This window comes from Ursus americanus, unplaced genomic scaffold (genome assembly GCF_024610735.1).
Source record: "Ursus americanus isolate L20-20 unplaced genomic scaffold, mUrsAme1.1.p SCAF_159, whole genome shotgun sequence".
NCBI lineage: Eukaryota > Metazoa > Chordata > Mammalia > Carnivora > Ursidae > Ursus > Ursus americanus.
In genome coordinates this window covers 7,901-28,064 of record NW_028273741.1, presented here as the reverse complement: position 1 = coordinate 28,064, position 20,164 = coordinate 7,901, and the positions used below count along the sequence as shown (strand labels likewise).

At 49.8% G+C, this 20,164-nt stretch overlaps 1 pseudogene; it reads left to right on the top strand.

The window, feature by feature from the left end:
* The first annotated feature begins 1,585 nt into the window (after positions 1-1,585).
* Positions 1,586-16,620, top strand: LOC148106679 (thyroid receptor-interacting protein 11 pseudogene; annotated as a pseudogene).
* The last annotated feature ends 3,544 nt before the right edge of the window (positions 16,621-20,164 follow it).

Here is a 20,164-nt window from a genome sequence, read left to right as displayed (position 1 = left end):
AGCCAGAGCCCCTGCATCTGCCATATTGGCAATAACGAAGATTTTATTGTCATCCTGCTAGTGTCTTTGATACAGGCTGGAGGTGCACACGGCTGGGTGATTGTGCGATGACACAAAGGCCTTTTGCAGCTATTCCCTGATTTGGTCCCTCACCTGCTCTGTTAGGGAGCAAGAACAGGTGTAACTATGCTCACTCACAGGAAAGGAGACGAGTCTGGTTAGTGGCAGAACTGGGACCAAATGGGCTGCAGCTCCTCCAAATCCAGGTTCCTTCCCTGTTCTCTACACAGAGCCTGTGCTTGTTCAGGGGGGTCTCTGCGGTCTGTTGGGCTGTGGTGCGTCTGTACCTCAGTGACCATGGTGTGGTGGAAGGAACGGGAGCAGAAGGCAGTGGCAGAACGTGTGCAGTGTGAGTGGAAGGCATTGGAGAAATGCCTCCTCTCAGCCCGACACCGTTTCGACTTGGTCCCGACATTTGGATTCTCTCCGCTGTCATGTAGGTGGGTTAATAATGAACAAATCTGACATTTTTATTCCTGGGAACAAGGTACATTGAGACTTAGGTACCCCTTCCAAGAAAAAGGTTCTCTCTCAGGAGTGAGGAAGGCGAAGAGCACAGGGTCAGTAAGATATTGTGGAGGTGTCTTGTTTTGTTTGATAATTATATTGGTCCAAAGGGTTTTTTTAAATATATATGTTTCTTAAATAATAAAAAATAAACAATGCTTCTTTGCTTCTTGGAGCCTGGGCCTGTCGGGCCAAATTTAGCCCACTCAGCTATCGTCGTAAATAAAGTTTTATTGCAACACAGCCACTCCCATTTAGCTGCATCTTCTCTATGGCTGCTTTACCAGCATGACAGCGGAGTTGAGTAGTTCCAAGAGAGGCTGTCTGGCCTGCAAAGACTGAAATACTTTCTGGCCATTTACAGCAAGTTTGCTAATCCCTGTATTGAGAGGTATGTGCTTGTAGAACGGGGCAGGGAAAATCTTGGCTGCCAGTCTCGTTGTCTCATGCACCTTCCCCCGGGATGTTCCCCCAGCTGCACCAGCAGAGGCAGCGGGTCACAGGCTTTTTGCTGCCGCCATCGTGGGAGCTCGTTCTGTATGACCTCCGGGGCCCAAGACTTTGGGCAGTTGAAGGCTCCCCACTTCGGGCAGCGGGCACCAGGAGGGCCCAGGAAAGCCAGTACCATCACAGAAACAGAATAAAGGGGCAGTGAACCCCTTTAAGGGACCTCAGCTGATCGGTGTCTCCCGACTTCTGTTTTCACACAACCCAAGGATCAAGGACGCAGAGGGTGGGTCTCACCTCGGGCAGCCCGTGCTGCGGTTGGCCCTGCGGGATCCCTTCCAGTCCAAGGGCTGTGCTTCCTCACGGCGGTCCCCAGCTGCCATCCAGGAGCCGGTCCTGTCTTCGGTGTCTTTCTTGCCTCCTGTGACTCGCCAGCTTTCAGTGAGTGGCGTGTCAGACGGGCTCAGGGAATCCCAGAGTCGAAAGTGGAAACATGTGCTGCAGCCATTTTGCTCCTTTTCGAAAGCCCAGAAAGAAGCTGTCTGTTCCTTAGAGGCTCGAGGTCTGCCTTTTGGTAGCTTTCCCTCCCCAGTGACCCCTTAGTCAGTTCTTCTGAGGGTCAAGTAGCTGATGCATGGGGAGCGCTTTTTTTTTTTTTTTTAAAGATTTGACTTTTATTGGGGGGGGAGGGGCAGAGGCAGAGGAAGAATCTTAAGCAGACTCCCCTCTAAGCACAGAGCCCAATGCTGCGCTGGATCCCAGGACCCTGAGATCGTGGCCTGAACCGAAATCATCGTCGGCCGCTCACCCGACTGAGCCAGCCAGGCGCCCCAAGGGGAAGCTCTTTATACTAAAGTAAGAAGTCCTACAGAAGATGTGGGAGTGTATGCTGTCCTTCATCTGCTTTTAATTGTTCTCATTGTCTTTGGGAATTTTAGACTCTCCTTACCCTTTCCTGTCGTGGGAGTAATGTTCTGGAAGGGTGCTGTGGAGTTTCCTAGCAGAAGTTAGTTCTCGTCTGCCCTAAGCCTTTCCTCCCAGTAGCCTCAGCTAGCTCGTCCATCGCCGCGCTCTGCAGACGGGCAGGCATGTGTGGCAGCTCTGAGAGTGAACGGTTGAGATGGGTGAGCCTGTCTTTTCTGATACATCACGAAGCGGTCCTTTACTCTCTCCTCCTGTGTCCCTCTGTCACCCTCCCTCTCCCCCAAACCAGACCCTCTGATTTTTCCACTAGGTTGGGGGTAGCTGGACCTATAGTTCTGACACTTAACCCATAGGGATCACCTCCTACTAGAAAATGCTTGCTTGTGATTTCTGACCCCATCATGCCAACCCCTAAGACAGCGACCCTCCCCCATCCCTGCTTCCCATCGCTCCTGACTGTCTACATAGGTGAGTTAATATCATACTACATACTACCGTCTACATACACGGTGCTCTTCCCTGCACAGTTGTTCACATCAGAAACAGGGGTATCATCCTGACCCCCGCTTTTCCTTTGGCCCAGCCTGCACCGGCGACACCACCACCGGATTCTGGACACCGGCATCTGTGTTTCTCTTTGTCTTTCCCCTTTGACCAACTGGTTCTGTATTTCTGGAATAGAAGTAAGGTGGACACGAGGGTGTTAAAAGCATGCATGGCGGGGGGGATGCCGAACAGTCAGCAGGTTGTGGAGCGCCTTGTTTCTTGCCAGGCCTCAGGGGTGTGAGGAGCTGTTGCAGGAGACATGCAGTGTGTGGTTGAAACAGGCCAGAAAGGGGTGTCCTTGCAGTTGGTGAGCTGAGGAGAGAATGCGTTCGAGAATCCTCCTCAGGGCTGAGTGAGTGAGTGGACACGACAGAGATGGGGGGAATGTGCTAGGAGCCCAGGGGGTGACCAGGCTGGGGAGGCAGGTGGTGGAGCAGGGCCGTTAGTGTGTGTCTCTATGTGTGTGTGTGTGTGTGTGTGTCGGTCTCTGTGAGTCTCTGCGTGTGTGTGTCTGTGTCTCTGTGTTTGTGTCTTTGTGTCTCTGCCTCTCTGTGTGTCTGTGTGTAGGGGTCTGTGTGTCTACATGTCTGTATTTTGTACCTCTGTTTCTCTGTGTCTGTCTCTTCTGTCTGTGTGCCGCTGTGTGTGGGTCTTTGCGTCTCTGTGCGTATGACTGTCTTTGTCTAACTCAGTGTGTATGTTTGTGTGTGTGTGTCTCTGTGTGTGGCTTTCACACTTTCTCTACTGCAGCCCACAGTAAAAATACATGTACAGCCCAGGCCAGGCCCCACATCTGTGTACCTGTGTCAGTAAATCAAAGGCACACCCTTGGCGCTTACTAGCGCAGGTCCTGCTGTGCGTGTGGCTTGTATATTTATTTCCTCATGAGTCCTCACAACCCCGTGAGGTGCAGTCAATTTCTCTACTGTGCACACGAGGAAAGCTTGGCCCAGGGAGTTTAGTGACTTGCAGCGCCTCACAGCAGACACGTGGTGGATGGGATCTGACCCCCATTCCCTGGCTGCAGACGCCTGCCCTTTCCCACCCACCGTACGCGCCTCTCACAGAAAAACGTAAATGTACCACAAGACAGTGCTCGCCCTCACTGACGGGGATGCTTTGTGATGTTTGCTGTTGTATCCTATTTGATCCCGCACATGCTGGCCCCGACCCCTCCCCCCCAAACACACAATTGTTTCCTGACCCTCTCTAATCTGTCTCAGTCTGCTTTTTGGAAAATCTGTTAGCTCCTACTTCCCCAGCGCCTCTCAGTGCCTCCCCACCTCCATGCCAGTGGCTGCTCCCCCAGTTCAGGCTCCCTGTGACTTCTTCCCTGGACCTTCTTCCTGGACGGCTCTGAGAATCTCCTCACATTTGTCCTCTATCCATTCTCCACACAGAGACCAAAGTCACCTGAAAAGTACCTTTCTGACCATATCGTTCCTGATTTAAATCCCTGAAATAGCCCGTTGCTGTTTGGGGCTTAGTACTCGGTACATGACGATGGTCAGTAAATGTATGCGGGAATACAGAATTAGCAAACTTGCTGTGTATTTTTCCTCAGGATGAAGATCTCCCATGAAAATATTTTTGAGGTCGACTTTGCAGTGATTGTCACGAGAAAGCTGCCCAGCATCCAGTAAGTGTGGCTTGGACCAGAGGACAGAGCCGGGCAGAGTCAGAGGCAGCGGTCAGGAGGGGGCCGGATGCATGCTGGAGACCTCATTTTAGGGGGCCCTCCCCTTGGACCCCCTCCCCGCTTTCTTGCTGGCCCCGGGACCTCATTCCAACCTGTCGAGCAGTCTTCCACATGCAATACACTCTCCCTTGTGACTGTTCTGTCCATGAACGTCATTTCTCTGAACCTTGAAATGACCTACACTAGTTTCATGATCTGAATTGTTCTGTGTATTTGGTCTACTTCGTTATCTCCAGGGCATAGAGAGGTGCCCAGCCCAGAGCAGATGCGTCGTCAATATTGTTTGAGCGAATGAATGGGAGGCTGAACTTAGTCATTTACGGTCTGTGAGATATTCCGGGGGCCACGCTGACCAGGTTTTAAGGAGTTTGCAGAGTTGTAGAGGGCGAGTTTGTGAATCTCTGCTGGGAGCTTTTGTAGCACCGTGTGCAATGCTTCCCTTGCATCCCCTCACTCAGTGCTCAGAGCAGCCTCGTGAATTCTGGTGGGGAAACCGAGGCTCAAAGCAGTGAAGCGAATTTCCATCACGGCACCTGTGAAGGAAGGGGCGGAGCTGAGATTTAAGCCCTGGCCTCAAGCCCGAGGGTTTGGAAGGGAACTCCCTTCCTTCTTTTTAAATGAGTGATTTCAATAAAATGCCAAGAATTGCCTTTAAAAAAAATTTTGGTGAGCATAAAAGTTTCAGCTTGTCCTTCAAGGATTTCTAATTCTCATCATCTGGAAATAGTTTTCAAGTATGAGGTTGATCTAGTTTACCCTATGAAAACAAGGTTTTCACCCTTTCCAAATACAGGATTCCGTTACAGAAAATACGCTGTTCGGTTGCCATCTGGCATCTGAGGCTGTGCCTCTGCAGACGATGTCCTAGCCTGTTGGGACCCTGAGTGAACTAAGAGGAAGCGGGCTCTCACTCAAGCCCAGAGGTGCTTCTGGGCTGAAAGACGCATTGGCCTTTGTGTATGGTTGTTGTGATGGAGGATTCGGCTCTCTGAGGTCTGATTTTTTGCATATCCTGTAGGAGGGAGTCATCGCATCAACATTACTGACTTCAAGTCTGAATAGGAGTCCTTTTTTCAGTGAACTGTGAGCGGTGAGCAGTGTGTTAAAGATTTTGTTTGAGAAGAGGCAGAAAACTGGAGACGACTTGGAAAACCTGGAACATCGGGAAAATCCTTGTTGACGTATCCTGAGCGATTTCTGAGTGTTCAGTATTTCATGATGAGATTGTGAGTGGGCATCCGATTCGGAGTGTCCTGCTTAGTGACCTCGCCAGAGCCCCGATCCACTGAAGTGTGAGTGCGTGTGCCGAGGGCCAGACGTCAGGAAGCAGACGGCCCTGTGGAGTGAGTGGCCCTTGCTTTGAACAGGAGCAGGATGTATTTGCCGTTCCTGGAGTGGGTGTTTGCGGTTCTGCTGAAACTGAGCTCCTTGACTCATTTCTCTCTTTCCCATCTTCCCACAGAGTCAAGCCTTTCTTATCACAACCCATTACAGAACTACATTCGGAGGACCCACTTCAAATCGGCAAGTACCCTTAACCTACGTGGTACGATGTGCACTACAGAACGCTCTTTGCTTTTTTCCCCTTTTCCTTTTAAAAGGGGTGTGTGTTTGTGTGTGTGTGTGTGTGTCTGTCTGTCTGTCTGTCTGCACCTGCGGGTGAGCACTTGCGATGTCACGCAGAGTGTACTTCTGCTGATACGTTTACACTGCATCGCATTTACCGTGAAGGAATTTAAAACAGATGTCCATAGGACCCCGTTCTTCAATCTTTACAAAATGGGTTTCAGTGATTTACAACCAGTGCAAAATAGATTTTTTCCTGAAAATCTCTGTTTCCAGCTTTCCTTGGGAACATCCAATCTGGCAGCATCAGACCCTAAGTCCTAGGTGGCTGCTTCATGGAGGGGGGCTGTCATCCTCCAGTCCCCCCGCACTGCTCCCCGCTGTCTTGTACCTGACCTGCTCCACCTGTTAAATCACCTCCTCGGCCCCTGTGCTCCGGGTTTCCCCTCACGTTTTAAGTATGAGTGTTTCCAGCAACTCCCTGCTCACCTCTAAGCCTTTCAGTCCAAGGTAAACCTCTTCCAGAATGTTCCATCGTTTTCAGTCTGTGTCTGGCAGAGTATTCAGGGGGCTTACTAATAATTCAGGTCAGAGGACATGCCCAGAGAGGATGGCCTTCTGGGATGGTGGACACAGATAACACAGGAAACATGAGACAGCGAGACAGGCCTCTGTGCAACCACAGTGCCACAGTCATGCTCCTGGTGAAGAGACTCCCAGAAAGAACATCTCCCCCATCCTTCGTTTCCCTCCTACAGATTATAAGTAGAACCTGTGCAGGCTGTGCCATGTGCTGGCCTGGCTGTTTTCTCCACACTGTCGCTATCATAACTTTCTGTATATGTGGTGAATACTTGTGTCGGAATGATTACCTATAATGAAGGAGCTAACGCTTTGCATTATCTTTGATCCATCGATGCAGAAATGTATGAAGTAGAAAGTAAAGACCCGGCATAATCTCTCCCCCCACCAAGATAACCAGTGTACAGAGTGTTTTCTCCTATGGATGAACAGTACACCTAGAGACGGATAAATATCACACATGAAAACACAAATACAGTCCAGTGCCTGGCACCTAGAACGGTCAGTAAGTTTTTGCTGAAAGACTGTACATATACACTGAATAAATACATAGGTTGTAGTTCAATATATATCTGTTGAATGAGTGAATCTACATTTCTCAAAATAAATAGATTTATGTATAATTTTAATAAAGCGAATAATTGACACATCCTGTTTTGTAACTATTCTGGATCCTAGTAACTCATGGCTGTGCTTCTATTGTCATTTATAGCTCTGCCTCATTATTTCTGATGGCTTTCTAGTTCTCCTTTGCATGGAAATTCCTTTTTACTTAATGTATTCAGTACTGATGGTCCTTTAGATAGCTGCATTTTATATGCTTTTCTATTAAACAGTGTTGTAGAAAGCACAGGTACACGTGCGTATGTGCAGGAATTGCTGGCTCAAGGAATTGCCCCTTATGAATTCTAATAGCCACTGCCAAACTGTTCTTCAAGATCCTCTTTACTAATTTGTATTTTCACAAGAGTAGATGACGGTTCTCTTTCCCTACAAAAGACATGATGTAATACTTAGTGTATTCTGACCAGCACTCCTTCTCCCCTGCTGGTAACAGCACCCAGTGTTCTCTGGGGGACCAGTACTCCCCCATTGCCATTCCCTGTGGTTTGGGTGGGGCTGACTCCATTTGCATTTCCAGGGCATGGCATGGAACCCAGCCAGACATCTTCAGAGTCTGTCCTGGGGCTCTAGCCACAGTGAAAAGTAGTCTATGTCCCTCTGGGACTTGAACTGAGGAGGGAGGAAACCTGGGTGGGGCAGGGGTGTCTCCTTGTGGACACAGCCTGTCTAGAGAGTGGATCCCCTGGATCCAGCCCTGGCTGCAGCCATAGTCCTTTTGGACTCTGGGTCACATATGAGCCAGTAAAGTTCCCATCTTGGCTTAGGGCAATTCGAGTTGGGTTCTCTTACAAGGAAAAGAGACCTAATCAATAGGAGAGAACATTGAAAGTCGTGCTTACAGATGGGAGGAAAGGCTCTGCTCCAATTTCCTTCTGGTCTGTTTGTTTGGTTTTGGTACCTCTGTCCATTCACTCAGAGTGGAGTGTTGCTCACTGTATTAGCTGTCCCTCTCTAAACACTTGTCTCATGGTCTATAATTATTTCTTGCTTGTCTGTCTCTTCCACAGATCTATTGAGCCCCTTCAGGGCAGAAACTGGGTTGTGTTCACTTGTGATTCTTTAATACCTTGAACAGTACACAGTGTGGCCTCCATAAGTGCCCCTTGATGAATCAGCCATCCTAATTCTCTTCTTTGGGACCCCCCTGTCATGAGACCACCACATAGCCTCACGTCTGTGATACACAAACCATCTTCTGAAACACGCTCATCCTCCCATTGTAAACACATCACATCATGAGAACTCCCTCCTTGCAGCCATTCCTAATGCTCCCCCATGTTCGTCCCATGGAACCTCACTGTGCGGTTGCTGACAAGGTCCTTGTTCTTGGGAAGACAACATGGCCTTTTATGAATGGATAACACACACGATGGGCATGCCATTCACACACACGACTTCACTCATGGGCGAAGGGGACCTACGCTTTCTAGCCTTCCTCTTGAGTGCAGTGCACCCAGAATCCCACTTCTGATGTCTGTCAGTAACACGATAACACAGAATCACAATTCTAGGCTCTCTCCTGCCTCCGTGTTTCCTCCCTCTGCCTTGACAATGACCGGAGTGGAAGGAATACAGATATGTCGAGGAAATCGACAGCGGTGAAGCAAAAGCTTCCCCAGAAAAACAGTTTTGACTTTGGGAGCATAACTGCCACACCCTTCATAGCTCTGTAATAGCCTCGGCTTCCACTGGCATCGAGCAATAAAGATTTTCAAACAGAGTCAAAGGTCAGGGCCAGAATTACAGTCCCAGTAGGAATCACCACTGACTCTATCCAGTTTTCATTTTCCCATACTTGGGCTCACACCGCCAGGGCGATCTGGTAGGAACTAGATTTACACTGGATTTGATAGTCTTTGTGGAGTTTCTACCCTGTGCTAGGCACCACAGCAGACCCTGGGAGATGAAAGAGAAAGACAGCAAGGGCTCTCAAGGCATTTTGTTTACTGGAGAACAATAACAAGTAAAGAGGCCACTGCATCATAGAAAACCAGGTGCTGTGTGGACTTAGGAACGTTCCCCGGGATGGGGCCATCCATTCCCTGTCGGAGCATCAGGGAAGGCCTTTTAGAGGCAGACACCTTGGCCTGGAGAGCTGAAGAATGAGTAGGAGGCAGCTACAGGGCTGGTGTGGTGAAAGGAACTCCGGAGAATCTCAGGTAGAGGCTAAGAGGTAAGAATGCTCGGCCTGCTCCATAAACTAGAAGTGGGGCACGTATGGCCAGAATCCAGGTGTGAAGAGAGAAGCTGCTACAGAGGAAGCTGGGGCCAAAGAGGGGCCGACTGGCTTGGTAGCTTGAAAAGGCCCAGAACTGGGGCCTCTGGGTGGCTGAGTTGGTGAAGGCTCTGCCTTTGGCTCAGGTCATGATCCCAGGGTCCTGGGATAGGGCCCCAGGTCAGGCTGCGTTCTCAGTGGGGAGCCTGCTTCCTCCTCTCCCCCTGCAGCTCCCCCTGCTTGTGCTCTCTCTCTGTTAAATAAAATAAATAAATAAATAAATAAATAAATAAATAAATACCTCAGAACTTTGCACAAAAAAAGCAAACACCCCTTTCCTGATACAGTATATAAAGAGGCCAGAATGACAACATGACAAATCAGTCTTGACAGTCATTGAATATTGATTTTACAAGGCATGTTACTAAGAATGCAAAGGGAGGCAGGGGTAAGAAAGCTCACAAGGAATTATCTTAGGATTCATTTACAGATTCTCTGTTGAATCATTGGCCCCCACTCCTGCAGAGGGCGCAGAAGGACAAAGCACAGGCTGATACCCTGTGACATTCCTCCAGGAAACTTCCAACTATCTTAATGTTAATACCTTGCTAAAAGGGAAAACAACCTTAACCTGACAATGGCAAGGTCTCCAGTATCCTCTTTAGCATAGGAAAGTTCTTTTGAAGCCCTCCCTTTTCTTTCCCTCTCCCAACTCCCAAGTATGTAATCAGTTGCCCCCACAACCCTATTACAGCAGCTCTTTCTGCCCAGGGATCCTGTCCCAGTGCTTTAAGAAAACCAGCATTTTGCCCTAAAGACGTCTCAAGAATTCTTTCTCGGGCGTTGGCTCGAGATCTCAGCCCACCAAACCTCACCTGCCTTCCAAAACTACATCACTACTATCCTGTCTACCTCCCGCTGGGCATTATTTCTATCATTTCCTACAAATGACAGAAAAGTAGGCAGCGCTAGGCTTAGGGCACAGGCATCAACTCTGGCAACAGGATAAATGCACACTAAGGTAATAGGGTGGGGTAGCAACAAAGTTAAACAACAAAACTAAGCCACTTAGCAAAAAGTTATGGTGGTGGGGGGGGGGACCCAAACCTTAAACAAGGAAACTGAAGAAATGGGAGGGGAAGTCAAAGTATTTTGGTACAGACACACACACGGAACTATCCGCACGTGTTCTGGCCAAGTCAAACTCCCCCTTTGACCCAACTTTTGGAAAAAAAGAAGCAAGAGCTGTGGAAGACTCACACCTTCATGTCTCTGCCCAGCAAAAACAGTCACTAGGTCCAGTACAGCTAACTGCCCTAAAAGACCTTGAAAGATGTGTCCCAGATACCTGGGCACATGACAGTCACCTCCAGGACCTCTCAAAACCACCAGTGGTTCCTGTTCCAACAGCCTGGTGGTCTGCAAACCCTGGTGTCTTCTGTCATTTCATAATGGAGAATGTTTCCTGTCAAGCATGAAAACAGTCCCCAAGAAACCTGGAGAAGGATCTGCTTCCAAATCCAAAGGGAGAAAGGCTTTTTAAAAAGCTATTAAAGAGCTAAACTAAAAGTCGGCCCAAGGCGTTTCCACAATTCTTTCCACCCAGTTCCCAATTTGTCAATATCAAAAACTTGGGCAGTTGGGTCCATAGGGGCCCGGGTTTGGGAACAGCAACACCTGTACAGCCCCTGCATGGACCACCGAAACTCCCTGGGCGCATCCGATGGTCTCTGATCATCCCTTCCTTATTTACTGCCATCAGGCACTTGGACGTGGAGGGTCCGCAGCAGCAGGGCGAACCTGAAAGGCTGAGGACGCCACCCCCAGAGCACAGCGTCCGCCTGGCCTCAGGCACAAGGGTTACCTGAGTTTTCACCCGGGGCAAACCCCGGGGGAGGTCAGGGGAAGGCCGGGGGAGGTCAGGGGAAGGCTCGGGTCCACTCCCTCCTGGGCGATGCTCTGCGGGCCTGGACAATGGGCGGCGGGATGACGACCCACCCCGCTGCTCCCCGGGGGCTCTGGCGCTGGCCCAGAACTGGGCTCCAGTTCTCGACGTGGCGCAGCCCGGTTCCAGATCCCGCGTGCTGCAAGGGATCGAGCGCGCGGCCCAGAAAACAGCCGGCCCTGCCGAGCCGGCCAGGCCAGCGTCCCCAATCGGCTCATCCCGTGCCAACCCAGATCGGCGCACTCGCCTACCCGCGGTGTAGCTGGCCCCTGCGTCATGCAGTTGGATTGCTTCTTCCTGGTGGAGGCGGCTGACCAAGGGGCTGGGCAGGGCAGCTTGGGAACCGCTCCGAGGGATGCATCACCTCAGGGCCCAGGTGGCTGTAGAGCTGTTCCTGGACGGGAGCCCCGCCCTCTCTGCCTCTCATCCAGTGGCACCGCCCACCGGGGGCCTTGTGGGACCAGGCAAAGGGTGTGGTTCCCAGCCCCTCCTCCACCCAAGGCCTGAACCCCAGGCCTCTCTGTGAGATGCCAGGAGCCCCCTATCCAGCACGGTCTTCGCCACCGCCCGCGACCCCCTCCCCGGTCTAGGCCGCACACCTGCGGGAGGCAGTTGATGGGTCACAGCGCTCCCGGCCGCCAGTGAACCAGCAAACCCAGGAGTGGGACTCACTGTCCCCGCAGGCTAACGAGGCAGGGAGGGACAGGTCACTCTGGAGCCTCTGGAGGTTGGAAATGCCCAAAGTCTCTTGAGGGCCATGCCTTACACGTGTGTAGACATTTGTCAAATGCACCTAGGACCTTCACTCCTAGGTGGATGGGTGCGTGGGACTGTGTACCTTTCACCTCCATTAAAAAGATTCTGTTGCGTGGAAAGCACACGCCAAAGGAGTTTGTGTACTGTGATACCACTTAGGGGGAAAGTCGAGGGCCAAGTGAATTTTGTGTGGGCAGGCACCTGGGGGCGGTGAGGCAGGAGCATGCACTCGGGGCCCGCCCAGGACCGCCATGAAAGCGGGGGAAGAAGCGGAAGGGGCCCAGCCCTGGCGTGAGAAGTCGTGGGGATGAGCGGCTGGTACCGGGACCAGTGGCCAAAGACGGCCTTGGGAAAGACCAAGGCCTTGGCCTTTCCTAAGGACCTGGCCTGCAGAGGGGAGGGGGGCCGGGCCCACGCAAGCGTTGCCTAGAAACGCTTATTGTCTTTGGATTCTTAGGCTCGCGCAGGCAGGGGTTCTGGGACACTTGGCGGGGTAGTCCGACTGCACTGGACGCTTTTTCACAGCGGACCAGGACAGTTTTATGACCCGCAGAGATGTTGCCTTGGGTTGGTGGCCTGGGCTCTGGCCTAGACCATTCCCCAGGGGAAGTGGATGGCAGAGAGCCTTGCTTCACCAGCCACATTGATTTCACCGGGCACGTGGGAAAGGGAACTTCCACTGGCGAGGAGATGGACTTCGCCGACCTCATCACATCACAGGCACAAATCAACAGACTCCTGAAGGACATCGAAACACTGGAGGCTGAGGTTAGTCACTGGAGGCATTTGTCTCAGTCAAAGATACTAGACTCCAGTGAAATTTGGAAACTGAAGACCACCATCAGGGACCTAGAACAACAACGGATGAAGGAGCTAGACGAACACCAACTTGAAGTATCGGTATTACAGAGTCTCCACAAGAAGCAACTGGCCGACGTCATTGAGAGGCACCGCCAACAACTACGTGAGTATGAGCAAAGGGAAAGTGAGCTTGGACGGGTGGAGCAACAACTTGCAGAGATGGAGCGGCTGAACGACAATCTGAAGAACGTTGCTTCTGATGTCAGAGCAGAAAACCAGAAGTTGGTTTTGGCACTCCAAGATGTAAGACACCAGCTGGAAGAATCGATTCTCCGTAACAACGAGGAGTGTCTGGAAAACAACATTGCTGTGAGGGCTTTAAAGATCGAAAAAGGGCGGTTAGTAGCGAAATTGTGTCGGACTGAGAAGAAGGCGTTGGAAGAGAAGAGGAAGTACAAGCAAACCATCAAGAAATTGTTACCTTTAGAGCATGCACGTTTGATCCAACTCATGCAAGAGAAAGACCTGGAACTATTCCACCTCCAAAAGAAGATCGAGCAGATGGACGCCGACCACAGAGAAACCAAGGACATGCTGTCCTCTGCTTTGGAGGAGCAGAAGCAATTGACACAGGTCATTAAAGAAAAAGCCTCAAGAAGCAATGACCTTTTAGAGCAAACCGTGGAGGACAAAGACATGCGTCTCACCTCCGTGACCGCCGAAAATCATCATCTGAAAGAAGAACTGGAGCGCCTGAGACAACAGAGTCGCCCTGTACCTGTGGTTGACCCTAAAATCCTCGAACTGGAGTGTGAAGTCTTCCAACTGAACGAGTTAAAAGATGACCTCGAGGAGGAAGTAAAGGAACAACAGAAGATCATTCACAACCAGCAGCAGGGGAAGATAAGACTGCTTCAGTCTCTACAGGAGCAGAAGCAGAAAGTAGACCATCTTCAATCCCAGCAGGAGCAGCTGCATATTGAACGCGCTCAGCTCCTTGCAGCGAAAGACCAGGAGATTCAGAATTTGCAAGACACATTAGACCAAATGAAAGCCCAGCTGCCTGACAAAAGCCAGCACATTGCAGCAGAGCACTGTGACGACGTTCAAGTCACAAGCAGTCAGCCTCTTCCTAGAGAGAACGGAAGTGAGAAGCTTGATCCATCTAAAGGCGAAACTCAAAGATCAGTCCAAGGAATAAAAGAGCAAGAAGTGGAGATGAAGCTTCTAACTGAACAGAACATCCGATTGACCGAACAGATCGATCGGCTGTCCAAAGAGGAGATTGGTAAACTAACTCAGATTATCCAGCAGAAGGATTTGGAGATCGAGGGTCTTTCCAGCAGAATCTCTGCAGCTTCTCAGCGCCAGCACGTGGACGTGGAGCAACTTCAGCAGCAATTGCAAGAGTGTGCTTCGAAAAGCGACCAAGTGTTGGCTGTCTTAAATGAGAAAACGAGGGAGAATAGCCATCTGACAAGGGAGTATCAGAAAATGACAGAGAGACTTGCTGCCAAAGAAGCAGAGCTCCAGAGGATGCAAGAGGAAAATCGGAAACTGTCCCCGAGAATTGAATGTAGTGGTCAGGAGATGTTTAGAGAAACGATTCAGAATTTATCACACATTATTCGAGAAAAAGACCTCGAAGTGGATGCCTTAAGTCAGAAATGTCAGACTTTATTGACCATCCTGCAGACCTCCAGCACTGGTGATGAGGTTCGCGGCGTTCACATCGATCAGTTCAAGGAGCTTCTGCGGGAACGGGACACGTTCAAACAGCGAGTGAAGATCATGGAAGAGTGGAAAGAGCAGGTGATGACCACGGTCGAAAACATGAAGCGGGGGGCATCCCAGCTTCAGAGCGATCTTCGCCAGCTCCAGGCACGGGCTTGCACTGGCAGCGAGGAGGATTCCAAACTGCAGGCGACCTCTATGGACCTGATCCAGACTTACAGAGGCAAGGAAATAACCTTAGAACACTTAGAGAAGGACCTGGCACGAATTCAGCTCAGCATCGGGGAGAATTGCCACGCCAAGGATCTCCTCTTAGGGAAACTGGACGCGATTTTCCTGCAGCCCTCCCCCAACTCCTCAGAGCCAGCCGACTCTCTGAAGGCCGTGACATCTGACGTAGTGAGCCAGTCTTCTCAGTTGCGCCAAGAGGAGGTAGAAGAGCTAAAAAAATCAATGCAAGAAAAAGATACAATGATTCGAACCCTCCAGGAAGAGAAGCAGAGATGGATGGATTCCGTGTCGGCCGCGTCCCCAGGAGAAGGCAAACAACAGGAACACGGGGATTCCGACATGGAGCCGCTGAAGGAGAAACAGGCCGTTCTGCAAAACTTCATTCCGGATCAAGAGCTCCGACTACAAGCGAAAAGTGAGGAATTGCTTTCTTTGCAGGAGAAGTTCAGTAGCCAAGTGAGTGAAAATGACCTTTTGAGGCAGGCAGTCACCGATTTGAAGGAGAGACTAGCAGATTTTGAAACGGATGTGTGTCAACTGAAAGAGGAAAATGCAAAGCTCGTGGAAACGTGTAGAGAAAAGGAAATGGAAAATCAGGCCTTGCAAGAGACCAACAGGCGGCTTTCCATGCTGCCGAGAGAGGAGGAATCCCAGTCCGCTGCGGTGGAAGAGAAGGCGCTTGCTTTGGAGCAAGTATTGCGAGGGAAAGAAGAGGGTGAGACCGGGGAAGCGAAGCGGCTCGTCGATGCAGCTGCATCCGTGCAGGACCAGACAGTTGTGTGTCCACAGGAGAGAGAGGAAGTCCTGCTGGCACTGACACAGAAACAAATGGAAACCTGTGCCCTCCAGAAGGAGGTGCACCATTTACGGGAGAGAGAATCACGCCTCACCCAGGAGCTGGAGAGACGGCGTCACGTCGCTTCAGAAGCCGAAGATTCTCGTCGCCGCGAAGCTTTGGTCTCAGAAGGCAAAGTGGCTCAACTCAGAGAGGAAGTGACGGTCTTGCAGGGAAAGCTCGTTTTGTCTTCCACGGCCTTGGAAAACGCGAGCCATCGAGCCAGTGTGCAGGTGCAGTCGCTGCGGGAGCAATTGCACATGGTCACCCAGCAGAAAGAGGAAACCGCCTTCCAGCTTGCAGCCTCCCAGGAGGAAGGGAGGCAGTACGGTCACGTTCTAGCCGCCCTCAAGCTGGAACTTGCCGAGTGGATGGAAAAGGCAGACAGCCTAGAAGGGAAACTGAAGTCATTGCAGGGACACTTCCAGAAAGCAAAGTCTGACTTGGGTCTGAAGGAAGACCAGCTCCAAGAAGTCAAGAAACAGAACGAGGTCCAGCAGGAAGTCCTGGAGGACACCCAGAAGAAACTGATGGACTTAGTAAGTAAGTCCGAAGGCATGGTGGACAAAACCCTCCTGAGGAGACTCTTCGTGGGCTCTTTGCAAGCACCTGATGCCGACCGGCAGGAAGCCTTAAGGTTGATGGCAGGCACGCTGGGGATCCAAGAAGACCAGATGCGCCAGCTGTTCAGTGAAAGGCCAGGTGGGGTTACCAGCTGGGTGACTGGGGGGCCTGGATCCAGAAGCGCCCCCAACACACCCGGGAAACCAAGTCACCGAGCTATGGCCAACAATTCTTTTTCAGGACTTTTCGTCCAGTTTCTAGAAGCGGAATCACATTCAGCTTCTCCACCACCTAAACCCTCTGCTTATGCCGTGAAGCCCCCAGATTCAGGAGGAAGGGGAAAAGTGGCTAAGAAACAAGGCCCACAACATCTGAACACTGCCCTAGGATCCACAGCCCGAAAAAAAGATGTGAAGCCCCGCACCACAGCTGTGTCTCTCATTACCCCCCCAGGACCAGAAACGGATGGATCGGAGCACCTTCTTCTAAATGCTGTCACTGATGCTTTCCCCACATACACGCCCCAAATACTGTCACCTGCCACGAAGGTTGGAATGGCGGCCACAGGCCCCTCAAAGAAATAGACGATTCTCAAGCCGGAGAGGAGACGGCTCTTTGAAGAGCGCAAGTCACTCTGTGTTTCTACCTTAGCCCAAAATGGCCTTTTGCAAAACGTAATATATTTGCAGTTTTGCTTTCAGCTTAATAAAAATATTCTTTTATGACTTAACAAGAACAGAGGTCTTTTAATGACTGCAGAGGTATTCCCCAAACTGAAAACAGTGGTGACTTCTTATGAGAGTAGACATTGGTGGTGTTGGAGGCTGTGGTCCAAGGATACTTCCAATATTGTTTGTAATGCTGTAATGTTTTCACAAGGAGCAGGTATCTACATATACCCTGGGTAAGGAACACATCAACTGGTTTTAATGTTCCGAACTTACCAAATACACGAACACACACACCTTGTACGAGAAACAAGGTGAACAGCATGAAAGTACAAGATACGTACAATTTTAGAAAAATGTAAATTTGCTTTACCCAGCTAAGTCCCATTTCTCTCTCTCTCTTTTTTTTCATTTTTAATTGTTGTTCCATTTGTTTTTCTGTTGCCTAGGAAATCACTCTATGGGTAACGGGATTTCTCTCCGGCCTTTTAGAAATATATGTGTATTTGCCTATTTGGGAGTATAGTATTTTCTGATTTTTTTTTTAAATCACTCTGCCTTAGAGGTCTTTCCAAATGTGAATGAATTCCAATTTATTCTTTAAAAGAAAACCCAGCATTTTATGGATATACCCTAAATTATTTAACTAGCTCCTATCATCAGGATTTAAGCGATTTTTATTCCAAATGTCCATGATGGACTGCCTAGTCCATTTTCTCAAAAGCCACTCCAAATCTCCATTTGCAGTTCAAGGCTAATTGTTCCATTGTATGCAGGAATCCATCCATTCAGACTTCTTTGCATTTTTACTTTAAGGTTTTACTTGTTTATTTGCCACAGAAAGTAGGGGAAGAACACAGGCTGCGGGAGCTGCAGAGGGAGAGGGAGAAATAGGCCCACAGCTGAGCAGGGAGCCCTATGTGGGGCTCAATCCTGGGACCCTAGGATCGTGACCCGAGCCAAAGGCAAACACGCAACCAACTGAGCCACCCAGGTGCCCCAATACTGAGTCTTAATCTGAGGTTTTCCGTCACAGTGGATTCTACTGTCTCCATGTGAATTTCAACCTGCACTGAGACTTTTAAGGTGTAGGACAGGTGCTTCCCTAGGAAGTGAAGTTGGCACCTGAGGAAGAGTGAGAGGCGGTCGTCAAAACCAAATGTATCAATTCCATTGATGTTCACTCAGTTGATCCCATGGGAATCTCTAGGTGTCCAAGGGTAGAAGGAAGGGCTGACGTCCTCCAGCACCATGGAGTCTGGCAATGGACTGTGGACAGAAGCAGCCACCCCCAGCCTCAGGTAGGATAAGCAGACTTTGGCTTCAGCCTGTAGCAAGAAGGCCTTGCTAACTATATTGAGCTGGTGGGGGGTACCATGACCCACGGAATAACAGACAGCTGGATATGAAGGCTCAGAATCCGTGAGAGTCTCTATTTCCAGGAGAGCCCAGTGCATGGCCAGCAATTGTTGCTTTCATGGTCTATAACCAGGGCCAAGGGGGGCCGTTTCTTGGATTGGGAGTCCATGGACAATTTACAGATACCATGGGTGGTCCAGGGACTCCAGAAAGTGGGAGAGGAGGTTGCTAAAGCCTTTTCACTAGGGCACTAACAGGGGATTTTTTAAAAAGTTTATTTATGTGTTTGAGAGAGAACTTGAGCTGGCAGAGGAGTCCAAAGAAGAGGGAGAAACAGGCTCCCCACTTAGTAGGGAGCCGAATGTGGGGTTCTATCTCAGGACCCCGAGAACATGACCTGAGCCAAAGGCAGAGGCTTCACCAACTGAGCCACCCAGTCGCCCCCTAACAGGTGGTTTAAATTGGACGGATTCTAGAGCCTATTGTTTAGGGGAGCCCACCCAACGTGGGCTCATTTACAAGTAACAGCATAAATGGGTTTCAGTAAAATTTATAAACAAGAAATAAGTTGTGTCCAGAACCCAAAAAATACTGAGCGATGTTGGACTCGTGTGTCCTTTTTTCTTTTTAAAGATTTTACTTAGTTACCAGAGAGAAAGCGCAGAAGAGTGAGTGCACAAAGGGTGGGTGGGGCAGAGGGAGAGGGAGAAGCTGGCTTCCCAGTGAGCAGGGAGCCCTATGTGGGGCTTGTTCCCAGGATCCTGGGATCACGACCTGAACCAAGGCAGACACTTAACCCACAGAGCCACCCCAGCGCCCCTGCACTTGTATGTCCTTAACAAGTGTGTCAAACAAATGTCCTCACAGTAGGATGTCACAAAAGTGATGTCATACCTATGTTCCTGGAGAAAGATGGGTGCAGTAAGTTCCTGCCCTCAAGGATTGTGTGTGATAACAGTGTGGTTTGGGTGCCCTGTGCATAACAAGGTAAAACATGTCGCCTTCAAATTCAAGATGTTGAAATAGGCACTGAACAGAACATATTGGCCAAATATATAATAGCAAAATATTTACCACTTTTAAATTTGTTGGTCTCCCTTGTGAGTTTCATTTTTAAAAGATCTTATTTATTTTAGAGATTGAGAGAGAGAGAGAGAGTAAAACAGGGGGGAGGTGAGGGGCAGCGGGAGAGAGAATCCCAGGTTGATTCCACCCTGAGCACAGAGTCCAGCAAGAGGCTCAATCCTATGACTCTGATATCATGACCTGTGCCGAAAGTTTAACTGACTGTTCCACCCAGCTGCCCCTAGGCGGTCTCAGAGTTTTAATGGGACCAGGGTATATTCTAATCAGGTATGGTAAGAAAGGAAGATATAGAAATAACTGTCACAATGGAAGAAGCTCTTTAGAAACACAGATCCCAAGAAAGGAGGTCATGAGAGCCATGAAGGGCCATCCAGGGAAGCACCAGGGTCAGTCAGGAGAAAGAGGGAGTGAAGGGAAAATGTGGGCAAGAGCCTTCACTGTGGTTTCCACGGGAAGGGACAGGTGAGGCAGGGTGAGCACGTTTAAGACTGGTTAGTTGGAATAATTTCAGTGGGTCTGGGCCACAGTGGTGTCTGGAGTAGTCTGTCCCTACCCTGGGGTGATCGGGCAGGGGATGGTGGCCCAGAGTGTAAGAGCTTCTTAGAGGGAGTGGTTGGGGGCAAAGGCCCTGAATTGGTTGGTTTACATGTGAAAGGTGTGCTCAGAGGCAAGCTGTGGACCATCTCCAAAAATTAACTATGCCTGTCAGGGACAGTCCCTCCAAAGTCACCAAGGCCTGAGATGTCAAAGCATTAAATACAGAAGCTAGAGAATGCAGTTATTTTACTAGTATAACCATCGTTTGAACCCTCGTATTAAGTCCATGAAGGTTAGCCAAACCGCATGTCTTAGCAGACATTAAGTTAATTCAGATTGCATGGTGCACTGGGTGTTATATGCAAGTAATGAATCATGGAACTTTACATCAAAAACTGGGGATGTACTGTATGGTGACTAACATAATAAAAATATTATTATTAAAAAATAAAGTTAATTCAGAATTATGTTGTAGGGA